The sequence below is a fragment of the Grammomys surdaster genome, unplaced genomic scaffold, assembly GCF_004785775.1.
Source record: "Grammomys surdaster isolate TR1022 unplaced genomic scaffold, NIH_TR_1.0 126036, whole genome shotgun sequence".
NCBI classification, from domain to species: Eukaryota; Metazoa; Chordata; class Mammalia; order Rodentia; family Muridae; genus Grammomys; species Grammomys surdaster.
Genome location: NW_021620849.1, coordinates 3,740,485 through 3,767,861, shown reverse-complemented (window position 1 = coordinate 3,767,861; position 27,377 = coordinate 3,740,485). Strand labels below are relative to the sequence as shown.

The 27,377-nt window shown below is 39.1% G+C and overlaps 1 protein-coding gene and 1 pseudogene across 2 annotated transcripts in view; both read left to right on the top strand.

Moving 5' to 3' along the window:
• Cpeb1 (cytoplasmic polyadenylation element binding protein 1) overlaps positions 1 to 27,377 on the top strand; it is a 99,649-nt gene that overhangs the window by 26,368 nt on the left and 45,904 nt on the right. The gene's annotated exons all lie outside the window — the stretch shown is intronic.
• Positions 17,905 to 19,200, top strand: LOC114610303 (annotated as a pseudogene). Its single transcript, XR_003709670.1, has one exon. The product of XR_003709670.1 is annotated as an RNA guanine-N7 methyltransferase activating subunit pseudogene (transcript).

Here is a 27,377-nt window from a genome sequence, read left to right as displayed (position 1 = left end):
TGATGGGGGTCAAACTGGCCCTCTGCACGAGCAAGAAGTGCTCTTAACCTCTGAGCTGTGTCTTCATCGTCATCTGCATTTTTCTTACTTCTTGTTTGCTAGTCTGTAGGAAGGTAAGCCTTTTGTACATTAACACTGTAGTCAGTAATGTTGCTAAGTTCACTTATACATGCTAATAATTATTACTAATTTATAGATTGTTCCAGAACATACATCCATCCATCATTCATTCATTCATTCATTCATTCATTCATTCATTCATACATACATACATACATACATACATATGATTATAATTCCAGAAATCATATAATATTTCTTTTTACTCCTTTTCCTTTTTGTCATAGCTTCTTATTCTCTTGTAATCCAAGGTTAACTAGAATTGATAGTATGAGCATTATTGTGTTGTTTTGTAGTCTTGGGGAAGAGTGATGGGTGTTGATAGTTTGAGCATTTTACTAGTAGGTATGCTGAAGTTTGTGACTATTTAAATTATTAAAGAAAATTTCAGTTTTCTGAATGAGTTTTTAGAGAAAAATCATGAATTTTTTTTGTCTTGTTTTTTTGCAGACAAGAGTTTTGTTATGTATTTCAGGTTGGCTTGGAGCTGGCTATGTAGCCCAGGTTGGCCTTAAGTTCACAGCATTCCTCTTGTCTCAGCCTTCCTGAGGCTGGAATTATAAGTGTGAACTAGCATGCCCAACTAATGAATGGTTTAAGTTACATTCATTTTCTTGTATGCTACGTTAGCTTTATGCTTACTTCTAGGGCTCGGTTACATCTCAGTGGTAGACGACTTTCCTAGCACCCAAGTTCAGTCTCCATTATTGAAAAAAAAAAACACATGACTAGAAGGCAAATTCAAATTAACCAATCAACAAACATTATTACTTATATTAATGTGTGAACATTCGGGAAAGAATAGCAAAATAAAGCCAGATTTTCATCCCTTCAGTAAATACAAATTCTTCATAGTATATTTTACTTTAGCATGTTTCTAAACTTGATTTTTGTACATGTTGTCCTTAGGAATTTTATGTCCATGTATTTGAGAGATTATCTTGCAATTTGCCTTTAATATATTTTTAATGTCAGTCTTGTTAGCTCCTTGAAGCAAATTAGAAATTTGTTTCTTTAAAAAACTGAGGTTACTGCCATGGCAGCCTTCTGATGAAGAACAATGGCCCCGTTTATCTCCTCGGTGAAGGTTTTTTGTGTCATGCATCCCATTCAACTTTAAGTCTCACTTGAGTTTTTAATCATGTGTAACAGAATGATATATGACAGTCAGTGAATCAGGGAACTGGGATTTTCCCCTGAGTCTGTCAGGTTCCATGAATCCCCCTCCTCATCCCTTTCCTTTTGTATTTTTTTTGTTTTGTTTTGGTTTTCGAGACAGGGTTTCTCTGTGTAGTTCTGGCTGTCCTGGAACTCACTCTGTAGACCAGGCTGGCCTCGAACTCAGAAATCCACCTGCCTCTGCCTCCCAAGTGCTGGGATTAAAGGCGTGCGCCACCACTGCCCAGCTATTTTGTATTTTTTCAAAAATAAATCATTTAAAATCTTGTTTTTGCCAAAAAACAAAAACAAAAACAAAACTGATGTTACTACCTAAGTTTTGATGAAATTTACTGGTGAAACCATCTGGATATGGAGTGCTTTTTATTTTCTAAGGTAAAAAATTTAAATTATAGATTGCATTTTTAAAGTAGATACATATTAAGACAATGTATTCTAAGTTTTGGTAAGATGTATTTTTCTAGGAATGTCTCTTTCCTTTAGATTGTCAAGTCATTGGTATACATTTTTATGTACTAGATTCTTTTAATCTTCTTAATTAACAGTATTTTTGATACTATTAAATGTTTTCCTAAGATTTTGTTAAAATTTTAAAATAAGATCTTGGTTTTGGTTTCTCTGTCCTGTTATGCAGTTAATTGGGATAGAGGAGACCACTGATTTGAACATCACTGGGTTTTTCATCATTACTGTTTTTATGCCTAATGTTCTTAATGCTTTTTTTCTTTGAACTTAATACACTTTAAAATATATTTTAGATTTATTCTCTCTTGTAATACATCCCAATCACAGGTTCCCCTTCCTCCATACCTCCCACACCCCCTTCTGCTCCCCCAGATCCACTCCTTTTCAGTTTCCCTTGAAAAAATGAGCAGGCTCCAGATACTAACTGAACACAGCATATCAAGATACAAAAAGACTAGGCAGTGGGAGGAAAAGGGTCCCAGGATCAGGCAAAAGATTCAGAAAACTCCCCCACTTCCACTGTTAGAAGGTCCATAAGAACAAGCTAACAGCCATAATGTATATGTAGAGGATCTAGTGCAGACCCATGCAGGCTCTGTGATTGCTGTGAACCCCTGTGAATCCTGCTAAGTTGATTCTGTGGGCCATGTTCTGATGTTCTCAAACTTTTTGGCTCCTACAGTCCTTCCTCTCCCTTGTCCACAGGGCTTTCCAAGCTCTACCTAATGTTTGGCTGTGATTTCTGCATCTGTTCCCACCAGTTGCTGGAGGAAGCCTCTATGATGATGATTGGGCCAGGCACCAAGTATGGTAGAATACCATTAGGAATAATTTCAGTGACTTTTTTTGTTTTGTTTGTTTTTGGTTTTACCAGGCATATTTGGTTCTGTCTTAGGACTCAGGGCTTTCTAGCCTCTGGTTCCTGGCCATCCAGGCAGTGTTGGGCATAGGATCCTTCTCCTGGCACACAGGCCTCTAGTTGCCCAATCATTGGTTGGCCACTCCCAGAAATTCTGTGACCATTACCCTAGCACTTTACGCAGGCAGGGCAGATTGTAGGTCAATGGTTTTGTGGCTGGGTTGATGTCCCAGGCCCACCACTGGAAGCCTTGCTTGGTTACAGATGTCTAGATCAGGCTTCATATCCCCTGTTACTAGTTTTATTAAGTTTTGAATACAATATATTTGAGAATTTCATACAGTGTGTTTGGATTTATTCATTCTCTACTCCTTCCACTACTTCCACATCTAACCTTCAAATTTTTTGTACAGAGTAAGATGTTTCATTTTGACATTTCTGTGTATACATACGATACACTTTGATCTTATTAATCGCCTCTGTCATTCTTCCTTTTTCTCTTCTTACAATCCTAATAGTCTCCTGTGATTGTTTGAATGAAAATGACACCCCCCCATAAGCTCATAGATTTGAAGGCTTGATCACCAGGGTGTGGCAGTATTTGAAATGATTAGGGGTATAGCCTTGTGGGACGAATGTGTCACTGGAAGAGGGTTTTGAGGTTTTCTTATATTTTTGGTTGAGAGCCTAGCCTTTAAGGGCTGAGCCGTCTCTCCAGCCCGTTTTGACGCTTTCAAAAACACAAGTGATGCCCTGTGGCTCTCTGCTCCTGCTGCCTGTGGATTCAGATGTAGATGCGCTCAGCTGCTCTTCCAGCACCACGTCTGCCTGTGTGCTGCCATGTTAACCTCCATGATAATGGACTAACCCTCTGAAACTGTAAGCCAGCCCACAGTTCAATGCTTCCCTTTGTAAGAATTGCCTTGGCCATGGTGTCTCTTCATAGCAATAGAACTCTGACCAACACATCTCTTTTACTTTCATGTCCTTATTTTCTTCCCTGGATTCCACAGACAAAAGAACTCATGTGATAATTTGATTTCAGTTAATGTGATAATCTCTAGTTCCACCCATTTTTCTTCAAATAACATTTTATTTGTTAATTATGGAATAAGACCCTAATGTGTATATTTATCACATTTTCTTTATCCATGTATCCATTGATGGGCACCTAGTCTCATCCTGTAATCTGGTTATCACGAGCAGTGCAGCAGTAGACAAGAGTGCAGATCTCTATAATAGATATGCTAACTTTGATCTGGGGGAGGGAAGGATTTGGAGTGGTATAGCTGGATCACATGGAACGTGTCTTGTTGTGATTTTCCCTTTGTGGCTGTGGTGTTGTGTGTGCATGCTTTGTTCTTAGGCATGATCTCACTTTGTATTCTGGCTAGCCTAGAACTCATATACCAGGTTGGCCTTGTAGTCAGAGATTTTCCTGCCTTATGACACATGCAGCACCCCTGGTGCTTTTTGTTATTGTTTGTTTAAGACAAGGTCTCACTGGGTAGCCCAGGCTTACTGCAACTCAGGATCTTCCTGTTGCATTTTCTCAAGTGCTGGGAATATCTTCAGATACTGTTTTTAGTTTTGGAGTGTTTTTTGTTTGTGGTGTTGTGGGGAATCCAGCAGAGATGACCACTCAGACATTTACTTTATAGTCAGTTGATAGTCTTTATTCCAGCCAGCTGGGACTATAGTCAGGTATTCAATGGGAACCCAAGTATAGCCCCAAGCATTTAGAGCAAGAGGCTTTAAAAGGCCAAAACCACTTACTGGTATCTCACTTTGTAGCTGCAGATTTGCATATGCAGGTAATTTAACAGAAACTAAGATGAGCAGTTAACTGACGGGAACGTTTGCATAAGCAGGCTGTTTAAAATAAGATGATAGCTGGGTTTTATTGGCCTCAGGTCTTACAATAGAATTTGGTAATTTTTTCACAGGATTCTCCATCAAGGAGATTAAATTCTAGTTAAACCTGAGATGCCCTCAGCAGGAAGAGAATATGGAAGAATCTCTGCACTCTCTTGCCCTGTCACGTTTTCCACTGACTCCATGGTCATTAGTCAAATCATTAACTTTTCCTGCTCTGGAGGGGGCATAGTTGGTCCTAAGGACTAGTAACTTAACTTGAGTTTATCTCTGTTTTGTGTAGTTAGCCGTGCAGTTGAGGATCCAGGGTCATTAGCCTGATCAGAGTAAGAATCAGCAGTCTGGCTAACACTGACAGCAAGGTGGTCAGCCATAGGGTTCAGGTAAACAGAGGCGGATACCAAGTAATTGATTTAGGTCTTCTTTCATTCTTTTGATGTTGTCTCTAACCAAGGCAAGGTTTTCCTTAGTTACCACTGATTGGCATAGAAACAACTTTTTCCTAAATGCTGTGAAAAGTTTTCCTTGTTTTATAAAAAGGTAGTCTAACCTCCTTCAGTTCTGTAGGACTTTCTCCGAGGAAGCCAACTTGGCTCTCCAACCCAGAAATAGAATTCTTTAAATTGCCTAGGTCTAAATCTAGCTGGGAACTAAGTTCCCTGAAATTTTGGTTCCCAACAATCAAGGCTAAGGTGCCTATGGCAGTTGTACCAGCTATTCCTGTCCCTGCTAGGACTGAGACCAGAATTGGGACCCATTTGACCTTTGTTGATCAAGGCCAATATGAGCTCTCTCCTTTTCTACATTATGGGCATATGCCTGGGAGATAACAGTGTGGGAAAGTGAGCTTTCCAGGTGCCACATTTTAGTCAAGCAATTTGAGGACATGATGCAGGCACATTGTCCTTGGCAGGATGACTCATCATTGGTGTGCATTCCTGAAGGCCTCTTTCTAGCCAGTCTTCTCTATAATCTGATTTCCTGACCCTTGTCTCTCTCTTAGACCCATATTATCCTACCCCTGGAAGGAGGCATAAGAGCACAGAGGTCCACCTGAAAGGTAGTTTCCCATTCTTGGTTTTTCTGAACTTCCATGTCCAGGTTTGAGGCTGATGTGTGTATCATGGGCTAGTGAACACTGGTCACTCTTACCTTTAAGGGGTCTGGGGTCTGAGCGACCATCCCTCTGTCGTCATCCTCAGTGGCCTTTTTTCAAGGAATGACACCAGCTACTTTAACACAAGTTAGAGTGGTGGGGATGACTAAGTAGAGTTGTTTTCAGACAGGTTCGAGTCTGTCTGATCAGAGATTCTTTTTATACAAGTCATATCTCCTGGCTGGAACCTGATAGGTGAATTCAGAGGTGGGAGGTGGCAGGAATCCCCCTCATAGTCCAGTCAGTGGCCTGGCAAGCTTGCTGAAAAGCCTGCAAGGACTTAAGAAGGGAGTAATTAGACATTTCTGCCTGGAGAATGTCTTGGAATTTGGAGAGGGTGGGAGGATAACTACCAAACATTATTTCAAAGGATTAAATCCCTCCAGGTAAGGACTACATTGGGCCCTGAGAAGGGCAAAGGGAGGAGGTTGACCCAATTTTTCACAAGTTTTTAGGATCAAGTTGGTCAGAGTCTCTTAATAATTCTAGTCATTCTTTCTATCTGAACTGAGCTCTGTGGCCATATTCAGAGTATAATTTTTAATTAATATTTAATACCTGATTTTAAGACATTTTAGCTATGAAGGCTGGTTCATTGTTATACCCCAAATCTAGGGGCAGTCCAAACCTAGGATTATTTCCTGAAGAAGTTTCTTAGCAACTATTGGAGGAACCTTTTTTGGGGTGGTATAGGCCTCCACCCATCTTGAGAAGGTGTCTACAAATACCAGCAAATATTTATAGCCAAAAATATTAGGCCATATTTTAGTGAAGTCCAATTCTCAGTGTTCCCCAGGCCCATTTTCTCAAGCCCAGATCTCTTGTGGGATCTTCCATCCTACTTTGGGGTTTACCTGAGCCCAGGTGGCACATCTAAAAGTGATGTCATTAATCAGGCTTCCCACATTTGGAGTGTTAATACCTGGGTCTGAGGAATTGAGTAGTTCTGTGGCCCCTAGGTGGGTGGCTTGGTGGAGATCCAAAACCAGTTGCCTTCTCAGACTCTGTCTTGCAGCATCCACCATCTTTGCTTATGCTGTGTGGCCAGTTCTTGTTTCTCTCAATCTTGCCTTTGAGTTAGTTCTGGGCAGTCTGCTAAAGGATCCAGCAGGGATAGGTTGTCTTTCCTGGTTACCAGGTCAGCCTCTCTTTTGCTCTGGCTTCTGAGGAATCATCTTTTTTATTCCAAGAGAGCTGAGATTTCTTTTCTATTTTTGATTTCTTTTCCTGCTGAGGTTAGCAGTCCTCTTTCCCTGTATAGAGCTCATGGAATATAGTGAAAGCTTATGACTTTCGGTGTATATGGCGATATGCTGTCTTTTCTCCCAGCACAGCGCTTAACTTTATCTTGTATCATTCTGGCTGCCCCTGCATACCTGATTCCATCTTGGATGAAACTGCTGCCATCTGTGACTAATCCTTCATCTGGTGTCACCAGTGGGATATCAGCAGATCTCCTCACAGGAGAATTTCTTTGCCTGAATCTCAGCTGTTGTAAACTTTCTAAGCAATTACCAAAAGCTGAAATATAATCTCTTTAAATCTCTCTAATTTCTGAAGTTTTCTCCATTCTGGACCAGGTCAGTCAGCTCAAGACAGTCATGCTAGGACCCTGGGAGTCATCATCTGGCAGGAGACTGGCAGGATTGAGAGGGTTGATGTCTTATAAAATCAAATGTAGAATTGATCCAGAAGCAGGGCTTGGTATGGGGTCACCTGAAAGTTAGACATCCATCTCTCAGAGCTTGGGCATAGGACCTCAAAGCCCACCCTCACAATGATGAACTTCCTCCAACAAAGCCATACCTACTCTGACAAGCCTACACCTTCTAATAGTTCCACTTCCTATGGGCCAAGCATATTTAAACCACCACGGGGAGGAGAGGGAGAATTTGCAGGATTCTGCTTTCTTTCCTATGCATGTGATCCAAGAGACATAGCTGAGGCTTCTAGGTTATAACACTACCTCAAGGCTTGGAGGACCTCTAAAAGGACTATTGTTGCCTGTTCACCTTTTCCCTCAGTGGCTGGAGCTATGAAGAGGCTATCTATACACTAGAGTGGTGGTTTGTGGATATTTTTGTCTAAATTCCACCAGATCTATGCTTGAGTCCTATCAAACAATACTGGCAAGTCCCTGAACCCCTTTTCCTGGTCTTTCCTCCCCCCTTTTCTTCCCTTGTTTGTTTTCACAGGGCAGCAGTTGCCTCACAGAGTTTCTTTCCCTGCCTGAGATTCCCTGAATCTCAGCTGCTATAAACTTTCTAAGCAATTTCCAAAAGCTGAACTATAATCTCTTTAAACCCCTCTAGTTTCTGAAGTTTTCTCCTTATGTCTGAAGGAAACTATGTGATAATGACAGCATTTGTGGCTCCCTGGTTTCCAGGGCAATTGGGTCTATGGGAGCAAATACTTGATGTCTCATAGAGCTTCTCCAGAAACCCAGTGAGTGATTCATCAGGTCCCTAACCTACCTTAAATACACTGGAAGGTTTTATGATTGCTGCTTTTAGTTCCCCCCAAATTATTGGCCAAAAAGACTTCTAATGCCCTCCTTACCTTAAATCGGTTTCCAACAAAGTGATAAAAGCCCGAGGCTTCTAAGAAAATGGAGGCTTTGGGGGACTTTCCAAATTACACAAGTCACTGGTAGAGAAAGGAACATAAACCATGAACAGGGAAGAAATTTGACCGCCCACCCCCAACTACTTAGAGCAGGTTGGGGAAGGAACAGAGAGCACACTTGCCTAGGGAAAACAGGACCAAGACTGTGAGTGGGAGTCAGGCAACTAAACAGGCTGGAAGCAAGCAAGGTAGACTGTTAAGGGGACAGGCAGGCTCTTTCCTCTGGAGTAGATGAGGAACAGATGGAGGGGTTTTTTTTTTTGTTTGTTTGTATGTCTTGTTTTGTTTTAGTTTCTGTGGGAAACTTGGCTGGAACAAAAGGATTTAAGTCCCCAACAATAGGGCACAAGTCTTAAGCCAAGAGGAAGAGGTGGAGGGGTCTTGCATCAGAGAAGCCCTTGGTTATTACAAGGAAACTGGTGGCTATGGCCACTGGCATTGCCATAGCAACAGCTTCATCCAGCCAAACCTGAAGGGGAGGGGCACAACAGCATAGGTAGGCAGCCCAGTGTGGCCTGTGAGCACGCAGGAAATTGTGCATTTGCTGGAGGAATCGGGGGCAGTGGGTTAGTGAACTGAGTAGTATTCCAGGAGAGCTTATTCCTCCTTCCATTTTAGATATGTTTCTCCAACCAACAGAACTGACAGGAATACAGAGATAAAAGGTAGACACTCATACAGAGACACATAGTAAAGACAATCAGGAGTGGCCACCACATATTCATACACCTGAACAGAGCAGGGGATTCTGTTGATTTCTCATACGGAACCCTAGCATAGGATCTATGGTTGTGTCCAACCTCCTTTTTTGTGTCTTAACTAAATGACATCTCTTACAGACCAAACTTACCTCTGGAAGTTTTCAGACCAGATGACTTTTGGTTTACTTTTTGTTTTCTTTTGGGTGGTGGTATTGGGGTACCTTCAGACTTATCAGCAATAAGAGAGGCCTTTTTATGGGGCCCTGGAACATCTCAAGATGTGTACCTTCCTAAGAGTTCTTTCCAAGTGGTGCACATTTCCCTGATTCTGGCGTTACCAAGGCCCTTAAGTGCCAGGGTCTAATTTCAGGGAGTCTCACTGGGGCCTCCAAAATGTTATGGAGAGCTCACTACAGATGACCACCACTCAGATACAGTTTATATCCAGTTGAAAGTCTTTATTCCAGCCCAATGGGACTACACTTAGGTATTTGGTAACTCAGTGTAGCCTCGAAACATTTAGACCAAGAGGCTTTTAAAGGTAAAAAACACATCCTAGTATCTGCTCTGCAGCTGCAGGGGGAGTTTGCATAGGCGGACAGATTAACAGAAGCTAAGTTAGCTGAGGCATCTTGGCTTCAGTTTCTAGAATAGAATTGGGTAATATGGAGGGAGGGCCAACTGTACTGTTGTTCACTTGTCCTGACTTAGGGAGAAATTGAGATTTTTTTCCCCCCAATTGGTATTTTTTTTAATTACCTTTTTTTCCATTACTTTTTTTTTTTTTTTTTTTTTTTTTACAGTTCAGTCTCTCCTGGTCCTCCCTCCCACAGTTCCTCATCCCATTCCTCCTCCCAGCAGTCTCCAAGAGAATGAACCCTCCCCTCCCCCAACCAGACCTCCCCACTCCCTAGGGCCTCAAGTCTCTCTAGGGTTAGGCCCATCTTCTTCCACTGAGGCTAGAGTAGGCAGTCCTCTGCTGTATATATGTTCGGAGCCTTGGACTAGTTTTTGTATGCTGCCTGGTTGGAGGCTCAGTGTCTGAGAGATCTCAGGGGCCCACATCAGTTGAGACTGCTGGTCTTCCTATGGTGTTGCCCTACTCCTAAGCTTCTTCCAGCCTTTCCCTACTTCAACCATAGGGGTCCCCAGCTCAGTTCAATGGTTGGGTGCTAGTATCTGTATCTGTCTCAGTTAGCTGTTTGTTGGACCTCTCAGAGGACATGAGAGGCTCCTGTCTGTAAGCACACCATAGCATCAGTAATAGTGTCAGGCCCGCCTCCCCGTGAGAGGGATACCAAATTAGGTGGGTTAGTAGACCTTCTTTCCCCCAGTCTCTTCTCCATTTTTGTCTCTGTAGTTTTTTAAGACAGGAACAATTCTGGGACAGAGTTTTTGAGTGTAGAATAGCAACCCTATCCCTCACTTAATGCCATGTCTTTCTACTGGAGGTGGACTCTATATGAGATTCCTCTCCCCACTGTTGAGTATTTCATCTAAGGTCCCTCCCTTTGAATCCTGAGAGTCTTCTATTCTATTCCGTTGGTGAACCTGTCTGTCTCTGTACTAGTACCATGCAGTTTTTATCACAATTGCTCTGTAGTACAGCTTGAGGTCAGGGATGATGATTTCTCCAGAAGTTCTTTTATTGATAAGAATTGTTTCTGCTATCCTGGGTTTTTGGTTTTTCCATATGAAATTGAGAATTGCTCTTTCCATGTATGTGAAGAATTGTGTTGGAGTTTTGATGGAGATCATGTTGAATCTGTAGATTGCTTTTGGTAGTATGGCCATTTTTACTATGTTAACCCTACCAGTCCATGAACATGGGAGATCTCTCCATTTTCTGAGGTCTTCTTTGATTTCTTTCTTGAGAGACTTGAAGTTCTTGTCATGTAGATCTTTCACTTGTTTGGTTAGAGTTATTCCAAGATATTTTATATTATTTGTGAGTATTGTGAAGAGTGTTGTTTCCCTATTTCCTTTCTTAGCCTGCTTTAGTAAAGTTTATTTTATGAATGTCAGTGTCCTTGCATTTGGGGTATAGATGTTCAGAATTGAGACTTTCTCTTGGTAGATTTTTTCTTTGATGAAAATGAAGTGTCCTTCCCCAGCTTGCTTGATAACTTTTAGTTGAAAGTCTATCTTATTGGATATTAGAATGGCAACTCCTGCTTGTTTCTTGGGACTACTTTCTTAGAAGAAAATATATGAGCCTTTTTCCCAGCCTTTTATTCTGAAGTAGTGTCTGTCTTCGTTCTTGAGGTGTGTTTCTTGTATGCAGCAAAATGCTGGATCCTGCTTGTGAATCCAGTCTGTTAGCGTATATCCTTTTATTTAGTTGAGTCCATTGATATTAAGAGATATTAAAGACAGATGATTGTTTGTTCCTGTTATGTTTGTTGTCATAGGAGGCATTATGTGTATGTGATTTTCTCCTTTTGATTTTGTTGTGAGATGATTTCTTGTTTTTTTTCTTTGGGGTAGGTACCATCCTTGTGTTGGAGTTTTTCTTCTAGAATCATCTGTAGGCTGGATTGATAGATATTGTTTAAATTTAGTTTTGTCTTGGAATATTTTGGTTTCTCCATCTATGATGCTTGAGAGTTTTACAGGATATAGTAGCCTAGCATTTGTGTTCTCTTAGGGTCTGCATGACCTCTGTCCAGGCTCTTCTGGTATTTAGAGTCTCTGTTGAGAAGTCTGGTGTAATTTTGATAGGTCTGCCTTTACATGTTACTTGGCCTTTTCCCCCTTACTGTTTTTAATATTCTTTCTTTGTTCTGTACATTTAGTGTTTTGATTATTATGTGACAAGAGGATTTTCTTGTCCAATCTATTTGATGTTCTATAGACTTCTTATACATTTATGGCTATCTCTTTCTTTAGGTTGGGGAAGTTTTCTTCTGTGATTTTATTGAAGACATTTTATGGTCCTTTGGGCTGGGGATGAAGCTTTGCTGTCTTCTATTCCTATTATTGTTAGGTTTGGTCTTTTCATTGTGTCCTGGATGTTTGGGTTAGAAGGTTTTATGTTTTATATTTTCTTTTTTTTTTAAGATTTATTTATTTATTATTTATGAATACACTGTAGCTGTCTTCAGACACACCAGAAGAGGGCATCAGATCTCATTACAGATGGTTCTGAGCCACCATGTGGTTGCTGGTATTTGAACTCAGGACCTCTGGAAGTGCAGTCAGTGCTCTTAACCACTGAGCCATCTCTCCAGCCCCTGTATTTTCTTTGAATGTATCTTCTACACCTGAGATTCTCTCTTCTATCTCTTCTATTCTGTTGTTGATGCTTGCATCTGTAGTTCCTGACCCCTTTCCTATATTTTACATTCCTGAGGTTGCATCTATTTGTGTTTTTTAAATTAATGCAGTATTTATTTGTCTTCTCTCTATTTGTGTTTTCTTTATTGTTTCTACTTCAATTTTTAGGTCTTGTACCACTTTGTTAAATTCCTTCACCTATTTCATTGTGTTATCCTGTATTTCTTTAAGGGATTTGTTTCCTCTTTAAGGGCTTCTACCTGTTTATGTTTTCCTGTATTTCTTTCAGTGAGTTATTTATATCCTCCTTAAAGGAGATAAAAATAAGATTCTATCTTTATGAGATAAAATTTTAGGTCAGCATCATGATTTTCAGGTGTGTTGAGGTATCCAGGCTTGCTGTGGTGGGAGAACTGGGTTCTGATGATGTCAAAGTACATTGGCTTCTGTTTTTTATGGTCTTGTGCTTGCCTCTTGCCACCTGGTTATCTCTGGTGTTAACTGTCCTGGGTCTCTCCATCTGGAGCCTGCCTCCTATGTCCCTAGATTGCTGTAAGTTTCCTGGGAGACCTGTGGCCCTGAGTGCAGCAGATCTCCTGGGAGACCTTCAGACTGTGGAGTCTTCAGAGGGACAGACAAGTTGATGATCCACCCTGGCAGAAGGTGCAGGCACGAAGGGAGGTTGAGGTTTTAAAACTTAAACCACAGATGCCAGAGACTAGTAGAAGTTTCATCTATTTTTTTTGTTTCATTTTATGAAAAGAGTATTTCACCTGTGAGGTGGTTTGAATAGGAATGCCCCCATATGCTCATATATTTGAATACTTGGTTATTAGGGAGTGGCACTATTAGGAAGTATGTCCTTGTTGGGGTAGATTGTCCTTGTTGGAAGAAGTACGTCACTGGAGATGGGCCTTGAGGTTTCAAATGTTAAAGCCAGGCCCAATGTCTGTCTCTTCCTGCTGCATGCCAATCCAGATGTAGAACCCACAGCTCCTCCTTCAGCATCATGTCTGCCTCTGCTCTGTCATACTTCTCCCACCATGAAAATAAAGAACTAAGCCTTTGGACCTGTAAGCCAGACCAGATTCCCCTGATGAGATATTCTGCTTTAAAAGAGTTGCCATGGTCATAGTGTCTCTTCACAGAAATAGAAACCCTACCTACAACAGCCTGCATGTATATCTCTAAACCACTTGTGCACCTGGTACCTACAGAAGTCAGAAGAGGTCACTGGATTCTCTGGAAATGGAGTTGCAGACTGTTGGGATCTGTGATGTGGATGCTGGGAATTTAATCTGGATCCTCTGAAAGGTCTAAATTGCTGTGCTATCTCTTAAAGCCTCAGAAGTCTCATTTTTAATTTTTTAAGGGACATCCATATTGACTGCACTAATTTGCATTCTTACCAGCAGTATTTTTTACTTTTTATTTTTGTTTTATGTAAATGAGTTTTTGTCTGTTTGTATGTATGTATACTATATTCATGGGTGCATCCCAAGGATGCCAGAAGAGGACATTGAAACCCCTAGAACTTAAGTTATAGAGGTCTGTCATCAACTATGTTACTACTGAGTATAGAACCTGGTTCTTACCAGTAAGAACTACTAACTTCAGATCTTTCTTTCTATCCAATTTTCATAATAAAGTTGAAGTTGAGTCTATTCGGTACCAAATACTGGGCACTTATGTCATTCCTTTGCTCTCTGAAGCTCCCCTCAGTTAACAGGTGATCGTTGTCCTGGGCAGTGTCTTCATTCCAGGGTATGGGAAAGAGCCTTTGTGAAAGAACTCAGTAGCTTTAGTTGGATCTTTTATTCATCTCAAAAATTGTCTCTAGACAGAGCTCTCTTCCCCCGATAGTCACGAGTGTTTGCTTGGAAAGCCTTTCTGCCTGAGGTGCCTGAGGTAGAATATCATTGTAGCTGCATTTACATTTCCGTGGTGGCTGAAGATGGTGATCGTTTTTTCTCATGTTAAGATACCTTTATGCTAAAATACTTTTTCCATTTTGCGTTTCTATGGGCAGTGGGTGAGGACTCCTCCTGTTACGGTTAGTATCTATTGTTTATCTCTTTGGTTAGTCAGATGCAGTCCAAGGAGAAATGAGGCGGTTGGGGGTAGGGCTAAGATCAAATCCAGGGCCTTGTACATGCAAGGTAAGAGCTCTACCACTGCTGTGGTCTTAGCCCTTTGTTGTGGTTTTGATAAGGAGTTTTCTTTGGACAAATGATTTCACTCTTGATTCCTTTTATTTTACTTTGATGCTGGAGACTCAACCCAGCATTCAGCCCAGGGCTTATGAATACTAAACATATACCACTCAGCTATAACTGGACCCTCAGTTTTTTTTTCTATTTTGAGTTGAAATTGAATTACAGTTGCATATGTTTATGGAAAAAAATTTGATGATTTACATCAAATGTAAAATAATCCAATTAATTAGTGTCTATTTAAGTGTTAGTTTGGGGGGGGTAAGAACAACTGAAAATTACCCTGATTTTTTAAAAATATATGTTAAGTTTTAATCATACTGTGTGGTACATTTCCAATAAAAACCTCCTCATATCTTGTTGAGACTTTGTACCCTTTTAGTATCTTCTTTCCATTTCTCCATTAGAAGTAGTCCCCTATCTTCTAATAACTATCATTTAGCTCACTTATAAATTTTAACTTAATCAAACTGATAATTTGAAACTTTGTTCCGTTGTTATTTGTATAAATGTTTTTTATACAAGTCTAAATACTAAACCCTTACCAGACATACAAGTTTCTTTATTCTGGGTGCTATTTCTGGCTTTCTTGATAGACCTCCTTTAAAGTACAAAAAAAATTTTATATGCTTTTATACTTTGAGAATTTATTTATATTCCCAACTTTTTCCAGATTCCCTCCCACTCTCCTATCCACCTAACTTCTTATCCCCTCAATTCCACAGTTGAGTCCAGTTTTTGTTGGCCAACTGCTCCTTGGCATGGGGCTTGCACTGGAGTGTGATCCGTATACCTGATTTATCATACCATTAAAGAAAACTGATTTCTTCTCCAGCAGTCATTAACCAATAGCTTTTTTGCTAGAGATGGAAATTTGTGCCCACTCTCTGTCCTCCATACTGGGATTTATTTTTTTTTTTGTCAGAGATATTTTATTTTTAAGATATGACCCTGCTAGTAGCGACTGTTAGGATTTGTTTTTAGGAAGTTCAACAACCTATCCCAAGAGCAGAGGTATCTGTGTATAATACTGTGGAAATACCTCAAAAGGTTTAAGATTGAGTCAGAATATTGTAGTGTTGGAAATATAAATGAATCTAAGTTTTGTTACATTCTTACTAGTATTGACTGAATTTCTTGTAGAGATAAGCCCTCACTTGGTTTGAATTCTTATGAGGCAGATAAACATACCCATGATTGTTAGAAGTTTCTAGTTGCTATTAGTCTCCATTTGCTTCCTCTATTTCTTTTTATCTTGAATTTATTTGTTGAGAAATCCATATTGTTCATTTTGTAGAATCATCTTATGTTATAGATTTCTTACTATCAATATTTAATGCCCCCCAATATTTTTAATTAACTGATGATTATATTTAGAGATTTAGGTTTGGCTGTGTGTGTGCGTGTGAGAGAGAGAGAGAGAGAGACAGACAGACAGACAGACAGAGACAGAGAGACGGAAACAGACAGAGTTTCTCTATGTAGCCTTGGCTGTCTTGGGACTCTTATCTGTAGTCCAGACTGGCCTCCAACTCAGAAATCCACCTGCCTCTGCCTCCGAGTGCTAGAATTATATTAGAGAGTGGTTTATTAACTGATGTAATTTTGTAAAAAAAAAAAAAAGCTTTTGTTGCATGGTCAACCTAGAAAAAAAGATTTAAAAAAGAAAACCTAGGAAAGACAATTAAATGGTTGATTATTTTTGTTTATTTTGTTATATAATACCGAGTTGATTCTCCAGAGTTTACCAGTAAGTTTTTCTGATATCGTCATGGTCTCATGGATTTAATGGGTTGGATGTGTCGTGATTTTCTTCATATTCAGTAGAGTGACTAATTTTTAAAAATTCATCAAAATGTGGAAGAAGTGGAATTCTCATGTATTTTTTATGGAGAATGTTGCATCTGCTTTGGAAAACAGTATGGGAGTTGTCAAAAGATCATGTGTAAGTTACCATGTCACCTGAAAATTGACTTCCACCAATGTCTAAAGAAATGAGTGAGGACTCAAGTTTAGTACCCAGCACCCACATTAAATGGCTTTAAAAGGCCTATAACTTCAGATCCAAGGGAACCAATCAATGCCTTTGGCTTCTTCAGGCCCTTACATGCACATACCTAGACACACACACACACACACACACACACACACAATTTTAAAAGTAAATCTTTAAAAAAAAAAAAAAACTTTAGAAAACCCAAACAAACAGATTCTTAAACTAGAGGCTTAGTTTGGTGGCAAGGCTGCTTGTTAGCATGTGTGAGGCATTGGACTCAGTCTCCCAGCATTGTAAAGAATTGATCATAGGTCTAAGTAAAAACCTGTAAACAAAACAAAACCTGTAAGCAGACTTTTGCAGCAGCATTTTTCATACTGTCTCAGACTGTAGGAACAGCTAGTGAGAGGATAAATGAAAGGTGCTGCAGCAGTAGGACACATGGTTGAGTTGAATGGTAAAGAATGAAGTCCTGGTTGGTACTGCAGTGTGGATGTGCTTTGAACACACGCTAAGGGAAACAAACCTTTAAAAAGGCTGTATAGTTGTAGGGTTCTATTTTTGCGACTATCCAGAAGAGGTTGGATTGATTTGACTGGCTAATGACTGCCCAGGTGGAGTCGGAGGGAAAGTAGGAGTAGCTACTGGACAGTTTCTTTGGGGAGTGGTAGAATGTTCAAACTTTAGTGTTGTGACACTAAAAACCACTGAATTGTATAACAAGTTTGTTTGTTTTCATGTATATGTATAAATTTTGTTGAGATGGTGTCTCTCAGTGTTTCTTAGACTGATTTGGAATTGTGGGGTTAGGTGATCCTCAGGAGTCAGGTTAACATGGTTGAGTTATATAACTTAAATGAATATATGTATCTAAAAAGGAAAAGGTATGTACAGTGTACAGCAGAGAACCAACTCTTAAATTACAGTAGTGTTCTTGAGAATAAGACTATCAACCATGTTTTAAAACACATACGAAGAGACAATTCTTTAATTAACACATAATAATCCAATTGTTCTGGATGCTCTAGCTACAGATGTGAACAGATAACACAGCATCTGCTCTTTTATAGAAAAGCTATGAATAGTATGTGTGTGGTACAGAAAGATGGTGGACAGTAGCGCAAACAAGACTTTCCAGATTATTCCATATAATTTGAAAACTAAACAGTCGTGTCAGATAGGGAATCACTGGGCCAGAGGTTCAGTGGTTATATAGTTTGTATGGGTCAGGATGGGTAAGAATTTAGGGAATAGCCCCCCTCCCCCTGTGTGTGTATGTGTGTGTCTTCTATTTGGGAAAGTGACATTTAAGGGGAATACCAGGATGACAAATTCAGTCATGTAAAGACTTGTTTAAGACAGGGTCTCTTAGTCGGGTAGTTGAGGGCATCCTGAGCGTTTGGTTACCTAGGGGAGCGGTATGGGGTGCTGCTGTGTGGACACCTGAGGGCTCTCCAGTGGGTCTCTGGAAGGATCTTAAAAATTGTACAGAATTTCAAGATGAGTGATATTTCTAAAGTGATTCCAATTTTTGAAGAGATGTTTGCCAGCAGATTCACACAAGATGACAAAGAATACCAGGAACACTTGAAACGGCCTCCTGAATCCCCTCCAATTGTTGAGGAATGGAATAGCAGAGCTGGTGGTAACCAAAGAAATAGAGGCACCTGGCTGCAAGACAACAGACAGTTTAGAGGTAGGGATAACAGACGCGGATGGCCAAGTGACAGTCGATCAAATCAGTGGCATGGACGGTCATGGGGTAACAACAACTACCCACAGCAGAGACCAGAGCCCTACTATCAACAACAGTACACACAGTATGGCCACAACCAGCAGCCTTCATATGGTTACTACTGACAGATGTCATCAGCTTTTAACAGAGACCTTTTATTTTGACACCGTGCTAAATGCTGTGTGTCTTCTGTTGGTCATAGCTTTCATTCTGTCTTAAAGAATGGGTTATTAATGGTTTGGAATTTGAGACTTGAAAAAATTAATCTTATTAGAAATGTGATGATTGATAGAAATAAATGTATCAAGTGTGGATTATATTATTTGACTTTATCTTACATACTGTTTTGTTTTATGATTTAATAGTGTTCTGAGTTTGGTCTGTTTTCCTTATTTGAACTGCAGGGATTCTGTATCACATAAATAAAAATTTTAATTAAAATGCTGGCTTTTGCTTTATTAAAGAATAACATGCTCAGATGTGCTCACCTCCGAAGTGTTTCAGAGGCTAGGACTGTTGGTCTGTGAAAACACGCCTACAATTATTTACAGTGGATTGTACCTAATAGCAGCAGTTGAGAGGTCAAAAAGTTATAATGTGTTGCTTCTGTGTTTGTATATGATCATGGTATCTTGTGGTTTCTAAGTGAGTCAGCTCCAGAACTGCTTTGGTCCCTGTGTGGAAGGACTCATTTTCAGTGCAGCCTCCTGAGGCGGCAGTGGGTGGGATGGTAGGTAGCACCCAACACTTTGAATATCCCAAGGTTTTTGTAAACTTACAGTAGGGAAGAACCAGATGTCCTATATAACACAATACTCATGTAAATATTGTTGCATTTGACTGTTTTGGTATTTAGCATGTATTGATTTTTGTGAGGTTATTTCATTTTCAAATGTTGACCTTTGATGCTTCCTCTTACAGCTATAGTAAGGCTGTCACTTGCTTCAGAACAATCATTCTTGGAATATTTTAATGATAACAGAGTTATTCAAATAAAAAAATTAAATTAAAAAAGACAGGGTCTCCTTAAATAACTGGATTGGCTTATAATTCACTGTTAGCCCAAGTTGGTCCAGAGCTCACGACACTCCTATCCTTAATCTCCAGTGTTCTGGGATCAAAGGCATGTGCCATCATAGTCATCAGCTAGGGTGTCCTTAGTCAAAGATAAGAAAGAGGGCAAAGCAGTATGGTCTTAGAATTGAGCCTGTGTTTATTGATTAAAGTCATCATTCATATTAATGGAAATAATTACTTAAAAGTTTTTCACCTTTGATAATGTTGTCATGGATGTCTTTACAGGCAAATCATTCTTAGCATTTGTGTTTATTTAGGAATGAATGTTAATGTGTTTTATTTAGGTGTTATATTTCTGGAGATAAGAACGTAGAACTGACTGACTCTACTACTGAAACATACCCTGAACCCTGCAAGAGGTTATAGTACTGCAACTACTAAGTTTACGTTAAGCAGTTTCAAACATTTTAAAACTCTTACATGTATGGAAATGCTATCTCTTTTTGTCCCTTCCACAGCTTGATAGTGCTGCCTCACCATACATGAGTGAAGAAAATTATCAAAATGGCTCATCACCATTGAATATTGTAACTATAATTTTTACAGCTTGGTAAAGTAAAATTCTCATTTTGATTCCCATTTCCTTAATAAGTGGAACAACTTTTTAAAGCTATTAGTATTTTTAATCTTTTCCCTTGGCACAGGAAGCTGCCAGGCTGTCTGAAAAATGCCTTAAAGAGAGTTGTGATTGCCTCCATTGTTGAAGAAATTAAAAGATGATAGACAGTTTTTAATTCATTATTATCTAGTCCCCAATAAATAACTCGGGGAAAGTCCTATAAAGTCAGCTGACATAACTACACATCTTTAACTGACAAATTGAACTTTTTAAAACATTAATTCTGACTAGGAATAATAATTGTGAATTCACACTTTCATAGTTCTGTTCCTAAGTATTAAGGTGTGCTCACGAGCATAACTCCTCAGTGAGAATAGCTGTGAAACTAGTTTGAATCAGAGTCTTTAGTTTCTTTCTTAATGAACACAAACTTGTAAACTATAGGATTTAATTTTATGCAGTTTGGTACTCTGAATAAAAAGTAACTGAAGTAACTGTCTTCTGACTGAACTCCAGAGAAAGAACTATTTAATAAAGGCAGTATACTAAATTGAACATCTACAAATAATATATCTGTAGTTTTAAATATCTAGTACATAGGAAATGCAATTAAGATGTTTTGAAGTGTAATTTGTTTGAGTGTGGTATTCATTCATTACAGAGGAAGTAACTTGCCATAAAGGAAAGGATATGAGATTAGAATTCATGATTTAAAAAAATAGGGCAGAGCTCCTGGTTGTTTTATTTGGAAAAAAATACTTCGTCCATTTTATGCTGAAGGACAGAGTAAATTACACTAACAAGATAAGTGAAAAAATGTGCTTCCTGGGAGAGTTTGAAGCCCACCAATCCCCCCTCACCCAGGGACTCTCCATATGCTCCATATCTATTCCAAACAGTTCATTTCTGTGATTATTTAATGTGTGTCTACCACAAAACTTGTAAATCCATGAACTCAAGACTTGCAGCTGTTTTTCCTCAGTTAATTGCTTTCCTAATGCCTAATACACAAGATTCAGTCCTTAGAATCTTTTTTAGCCTATAATGTTCATGGAACTTAGGTAAGTCATACCAGTGTTAGAAAAGATACTAAGAAAGTGTCATAAAAGGAATATGCTTTAAACTGTTTGCTCAAAGCAAGCAGGATGAGGATGAGAAACATTGCAGATTATGAAGTAATCTTATTTTGTGACTTTACAAAGTTAAATAACCTTTAAAGAACATCAGGACAAAGTGACATTGGTTTAATGGGACCTATGTGACCTTGGTAAAAATTGCTTTACTTGTTTTGGATCAGTATTTATAAAATTGGCATGATATCTTCCTGCTCCATGGTTTATAAGTTGTATGGCCCTCTTAAACCTAAAAAGTTAGTTTTCTTATTCTTTTCCCCACCCCTTATTTGTGAAACTGAAGACTGGTGTTTCATTCCATCTCTAAAAGCCTTGGTCTGTGTGGCACCATCTCCATCTGCTGGACTGTCAGAATTAATCACTGTCAGAATTACTTATGTTTCAGTTTCCAAATGTAGATATTTTACCTCTTTTAACTAAAAAATAAATGACTATAGTTACAGGCTAGGAGGCCACTTGGAGATGAGAGTTAAGGTTTCAGGAGTCAGTATTGGGTGAGTATTTAAAGCTTTTCCTGTTTGTTATTGTGAAATTTAATACATTGTTGAGAAGATATCACTTAATTTCCAGAGAATTCAAAAGATCAGTAGGAAATTATTACATGGCTGGCTATGGTAGGACACACCTTTTAATCCCAGCACTTGGAGGCAGAGGCAAATAGATAGACCAGAGGCCTAGTCAACACAGAAACTTCCAGGACAGCCAGGACTACATAGAGAGACTCTATCTCAAAGAAAATTATTACAACTAATAAGAAAGCAGATAAAAATCAAATATTCAGAACAAGGCACAAAATAATTATAAAACAAGAATATTTGTCATCCTAATAATAGTTAGAAATTTAAATAAAAAAATCCCGTGCTCCATGGCAACACCTTATGAAATAGATATGTAAATTAAATAAGTGAGATGTCTATGGAGAAGCTATTCTGACGGATACAGAAATAGGATTTTAGTGAGTGGAGAAACTTGTGATCCTGGGATGGGAATGGTTAACTATTGAAGACATGGATCCTAGAGTGATAAGAACACAGAGTCAAATCCAGTTAGTGTTTAGTTTAACCAAAACCCTGGCATGATAGTATATTCCCACTCTTTAGTCTCACATGTTTAGTGTTTCCACAAAACATATTTTGGGACCTTTTTTCCTTGACTTGTTAAGTGGTCGTCTTTGCCTGTGAGTGCCCTAGAATGTTGCTGGGAGGTATTCTTGGGTGGAGGGAAAAAGGAAGGAAGAAGGAAGAAAAGGAAAGAAAGAGAAAAAGAAGGGAAGGAAGGAAGAAAGGAAGAGCAAGCATCTGGTATCTCAAAAGGCAACATGTTGGCCCAGATGCAGTGGGCAGCATCTGAAAACATCTGGAAAAGGATGTTCCCACCTGGGAGAGTGACATTGTTAAGCAAGAATCAGGGAATATTCCTCTTCTCTTGGTCACATACGTGTTGTCTTAGAGTTGTGATAAAACACTCTTGACTTGAAAGCAACTTGGGGAAGAAGAGGTTTATTTTATTTTAGCTAACAACTCTTAGGTCATACTCCATTACTGAGGGAGTTCTCACAGAAGGAACCTGGAGACTGGAACTGAAGCAAAGGCTATGGAAGAGTGCTACTTACTGGCTTGCTCAGCCTGCTTTCTTTTATCCCTCAAGACCACCTGCCCATTGTGGCACTACCCACAATGAACTGGGCTCCCCACATCAATCACTAAGAAAAAGCAGTACAGACTTGCTTACAGGCAATCTGATGGAGGCATTTGTCAGCTTGTGTCAAGTTTAGTATGTCTTTGACTTCAGTATAGGGGTGGTGATTCTAATCATGCTCAGGGCACATTTCCCAGGGCCAGGGTTTGGAATACTTACTACACTTTGGAGCATCTTGAAATAGAGATTAGTACTTAGATTCCTGGGATATCCCTCAATTTCTTCATACCATTTTCTTCTAGGTGGATTTTTAGTTCTTTGTTTACAAAATAAGGATTTGCCTTTTCTTTTTTTTTTTTAAACAAAAATTGTGTTAACAGGCTAAAATTGTGAGCTTGATTTCTTGTTTTTTTTTCTTTTATTGGATATTTTATTTATCTGCATTTCAGATGCCATCCCCTTTCCCTGTTTCCCTAGAAAATCCCTGTCCCATCTCTCCCTCCTCCTTCTGGGTTTTATACCATTTTAATCACATGCAAGTATTAAGGTCAGTTCTAGGTTGAGGAAATAGCAATACAATAGATGCAAATAGTCAAGGAACAAGCAAGACAATAAACACAAATAGTCAAAGAACAAGCAAGGCAATAAACAAAGTTCCATGAACACTCCCACTAAAGCTAAAACATTAGACAATGGAAAATCTTTGCATTCTGCCTTGAGAGTATATAAATACAACAATCTCCTTTCTGGTTTGAGAAGAATAGAGTCTATTTTTTGTTTTCTTTCCCAAGATGCAACAAAAAGGATAACAGAATAAGAGGATTGTGTCTACATACACTAAAAGTCTACATTTCCAAGACTCCCCTACAGCTTGGTAATACTCTATGTTAACTGGAGAAATGGGTGTTCCTTATAGATTTCTTTCCAGCAAAGCTGCTTATTTTTCTAGACTTTGTTCTGCTTTCCTGTGGAATGAGATTTTAACATCAAACTTAAACCAGCTCCAAAGAGAGTTTGTTTATGGAATCCAGCTATTTACTTTTTGGACAGTTCATTTATTCTAAAGTATTATGTTCAAGAGAAAACTAGTTTCTTTTTTTTAACTTTTTTTTTGTTTGTTTTGTTTTTTGTTTTTCGAGACAGGGTTTCTCTGTATAGTCCTGGCTGTCCTGGAACTCACTCTGTAGACCAGGCTAGCCTCGAACTCAGAAATCCACCTGCCTCTGCCTCCCAAGTGCTGGGATTAAAGGTAAGTGCCACCACCGCCCCCGGCTAGAAAACTAGTTTCTTATTTGCTTTAGTCATTGAGATTTATTTCAGCAGATAAACCTCAAGTAAGCCAGAGTGACAGGCCTAAAGTACAAGCCTCGAGTTGACAAGTTCTGTCTGTATAAAGCCCGTTTGGCCCACAAGTAAATCAGTTGGTGTTAATTACGAACAGACAATAAGGATCAACATGTGCTTAGGAAAGCTACATTTTAGAGACAAGACCAAGGTAGGGAAGGAGGCGTATAATAACTTAAGGGGAAAGAAATCACAGTTTAAATTTTTATTGTTCTCTTTTTTATTTTAAACTTGATGTGTTTACATTGTATTATCATCCTAATTTCATTTTGTCATTGGTCTCATGTAAAATTTAAAATCTTATTTTAGTGTGGACTTTTTGCAAACAACAAAAATTATCTATTTTACTTGGAAGGTGTTAAATCTGAGCACCTTACCCTATTTAGTAAGAAGTACTTTTTTTCTAGTAGTACTTGTTCTAAAAGTTTTTGTAGAAAATAGAGCCCCCCAAAATTGAGAGACATCACATATAACTACTACAGACATTTTGATCAGTCTCCCAGTATTTCTCTACCATACACGTTTCATCTATATGAAGTCCTTAAGTATATTAATTCCCCACTTTGCTTCCTTTTTCTGTTATTAATTTTTATGTTTTATAGGTTTATATAGCATTCTACTATGTAAATAGAAGCATTCTAGGAGTCTAAATGCATGAATAGAATTCAGGGCTCCCATAATTTAGACTGATAAAAATAAATATCTGTTTTATACATTAGTGAGAAGTACCTGAAGTTAAAACTTTTGCTACATCTGTGGTTATCCATGAAAGTAGGCTTTACCATCTAAGAATAAATATCCTTTTGAGCTTTCTTTTTTAAGATTTATTTTATTTATTTCTTTTATGTATGTGAGTACACTCTCTTCAGACACACCAGAAGAAAACATCAGATCCCATTATAGATGGTTGTGAGCCACCATGTGGTTACTGGGAATTGAACTCAAGACCTCTGGAAGAGCAGCCAGTGCTCTTACCCGCTGAGCCATCTCTCCAGCCCCCTTTTGAGCTTTCAGTGCACATCTTTGATAATCCTCCAGAAATTGACCAACTTAATCTTTATGTCACTGAGTGTTAGGGATCGAACCCAGGGCCTGTGTACACTAGGTGAGCATTTTACCACCAAGTTACTTGCCCTAGTCCCATAAATGGTTGGTTGGTTTGTTTGTTTGTGGCTCCATTCATACAAGGTAAGCACTGTTAACACTGACTTACCACTTCAGCTATATCGATTTTATGTCTAACTTGGGTACAGCACTAAACAGAATATTAGATTCTAACTTTAACTTTTCTTCCAAAATCCATCAATTGTATTAAGCTGGTTTTGAATCAACAGGCTTTGCTTTTGATTTCCTTGAGGAATTAAAATTATCATCTTCAAATATAATACATGCACATGGCAATGAGGCCTTGGAAGCATCAGAGTAATCAAGCTGACTTTTTAAAGAGTAAATGGAAATTTTAGGAAAAGGGGAAAGAGCAAGAGTTAATAACTTAGTTCTTGGAACTAGAGAGACAGTCTAGTGGTTACAAATATTTAGTGCTGTTTTGAAAAACCTAAGTTTGGTTCCCAGCACCCATGTGGTAGCTTATAAACATCTGCAACTCCAGTTCCAGGCTGTCTGACGTCCTCCCCTGGCCTCATGAGTACTACATGCACATACTACATGCACATACTACATGCACATACTACATGCACATACTACATGCACATACTGCACTTCATACATCCAGGCTAAATACTCATACACATAAAATAAAAATAAACCTTAAAACTAACTGAATTCTTGGTAGGATGGGTTAGTTTAATGCAAAGCTCCATGGGGATCTGAGTGAAGAGGAGCCAACAGGTCTAGATTTAGAGTCTACCTCTACCTTTGGTAGCAGTGTCATTTGGTTCATTCTAAGCTTTGTTTGTTCTCCAGTGAAGAACAAACAGGAAATCCTTCAGGTTTTTGTTTTGTTTTGTTTGTTTTTTTGTTTTGGTTTTGGTTTTTCGAGACAGAGTTTCTCTGTATAGTCCTGGCTGTCTTGGAACTCAACTCTGTAGACCAGGCTAGCCTCGAACTCAGAAATCTGCCTGCCTCTGCCTCCCAAGTGTGGGTTTAAAGGTGTGCGCACCACCGCCCAGCAAGTCCTTCAGTTCTTATACTACTTTTCTTTGTGGCTCTATTGCCTGGTACTAGAACTGTGAGGGCTTTGATCCCAGAGAATTTTGCTTTGTGTGTACTATTTGCTTGGTTGATTAATTCTTGTGAAAGGGTCTAAATCTTACATTTTCTTTGAAAATGCCTAAATTAATGAGAAGTAACTTTCAAAAAGTTGGAAAAATATTGGAAGGTTCCCAGTACATCATTCACAAAATAGAAAGGAATGATTGAAAAGCCAGGAATGTGTAAGCTAAGACTCCAGTTTCATCAAGATCTATTTTCCTTTGCTTCTTCAAAATGAATGTCTTAGGGTTTCTATTACTGTGAAGAGACACCATGACCACAACTCTTATAAAAGGAAAATATCTAATTGGGGCTGGCTTGCAGTTCAGAGGTTTAGTTCATTTTTATGATGGTAACAAAGCATCACTCAGGGAGACATGGTGCTGAGAGGTAGGTGAGAGTTCCATATCTGGGTTGGCAGGCAACAGCAAGTGACACTGGGCCTGGCTTGAGCTTCTTAAATCTCAAAGCCCAACCCAAGTGACATACTTCCTCTAACAAAGCCACATGTCCTAATCCTTTTAAATAACGCCACTCCTTATACGTCTATGAGGGGGCATTTTCATTTAAATCACCATAGTGAGATTAATTTTTTTATCTTTGTAGACTTGCATATTGTCTAAGCAACCTGTTTTATGCATACCATCTGGCATCATGGGCAGTTGGAAAATGACTCTTTCTCCATTGTGTGTGGGGGTAGGAGTAGGGGATGCCAGAGTATTTGGGGGACACTTTCATAGGTAAATTGCTTACAAGCATGAGGACCTGTCCCTACCACCCTCATAGAAAGTGAGATGCGTGGCCTAGTAATGGTGCACAACTTTAATCCCAGTACTCGGGAGGCAGGGGCAGGTAGATCTCTATGAGGGCAGTCAAGGCTACATAGAGAACCTGTCTCCCAAAAACAAACAAAAAGTGAAGTACAGTAGGGTATGTGAAGTGGAATTTTCTGGTTTCTGTGGAAACTCAGTTGTGTCACATGATTTTTTCTGGAAGATGTCTTGTGAGAGGATGTTTTGCTGAAGCAGACACATGAGAAGGCATGGAGTATAGAAATAATATAAATATAACCCCATAGACAGTAAGAGGATGCTCTTGCATTGCTATACCTGCAATGCTTTGCTAGTCTTTGATAGCTGTGCAACGCTTTGCTTATTATCTTCATTAGCCGTGCAATGCTTCACTGGTCTTCTCTGGTCTTCACTTCATAGAGAG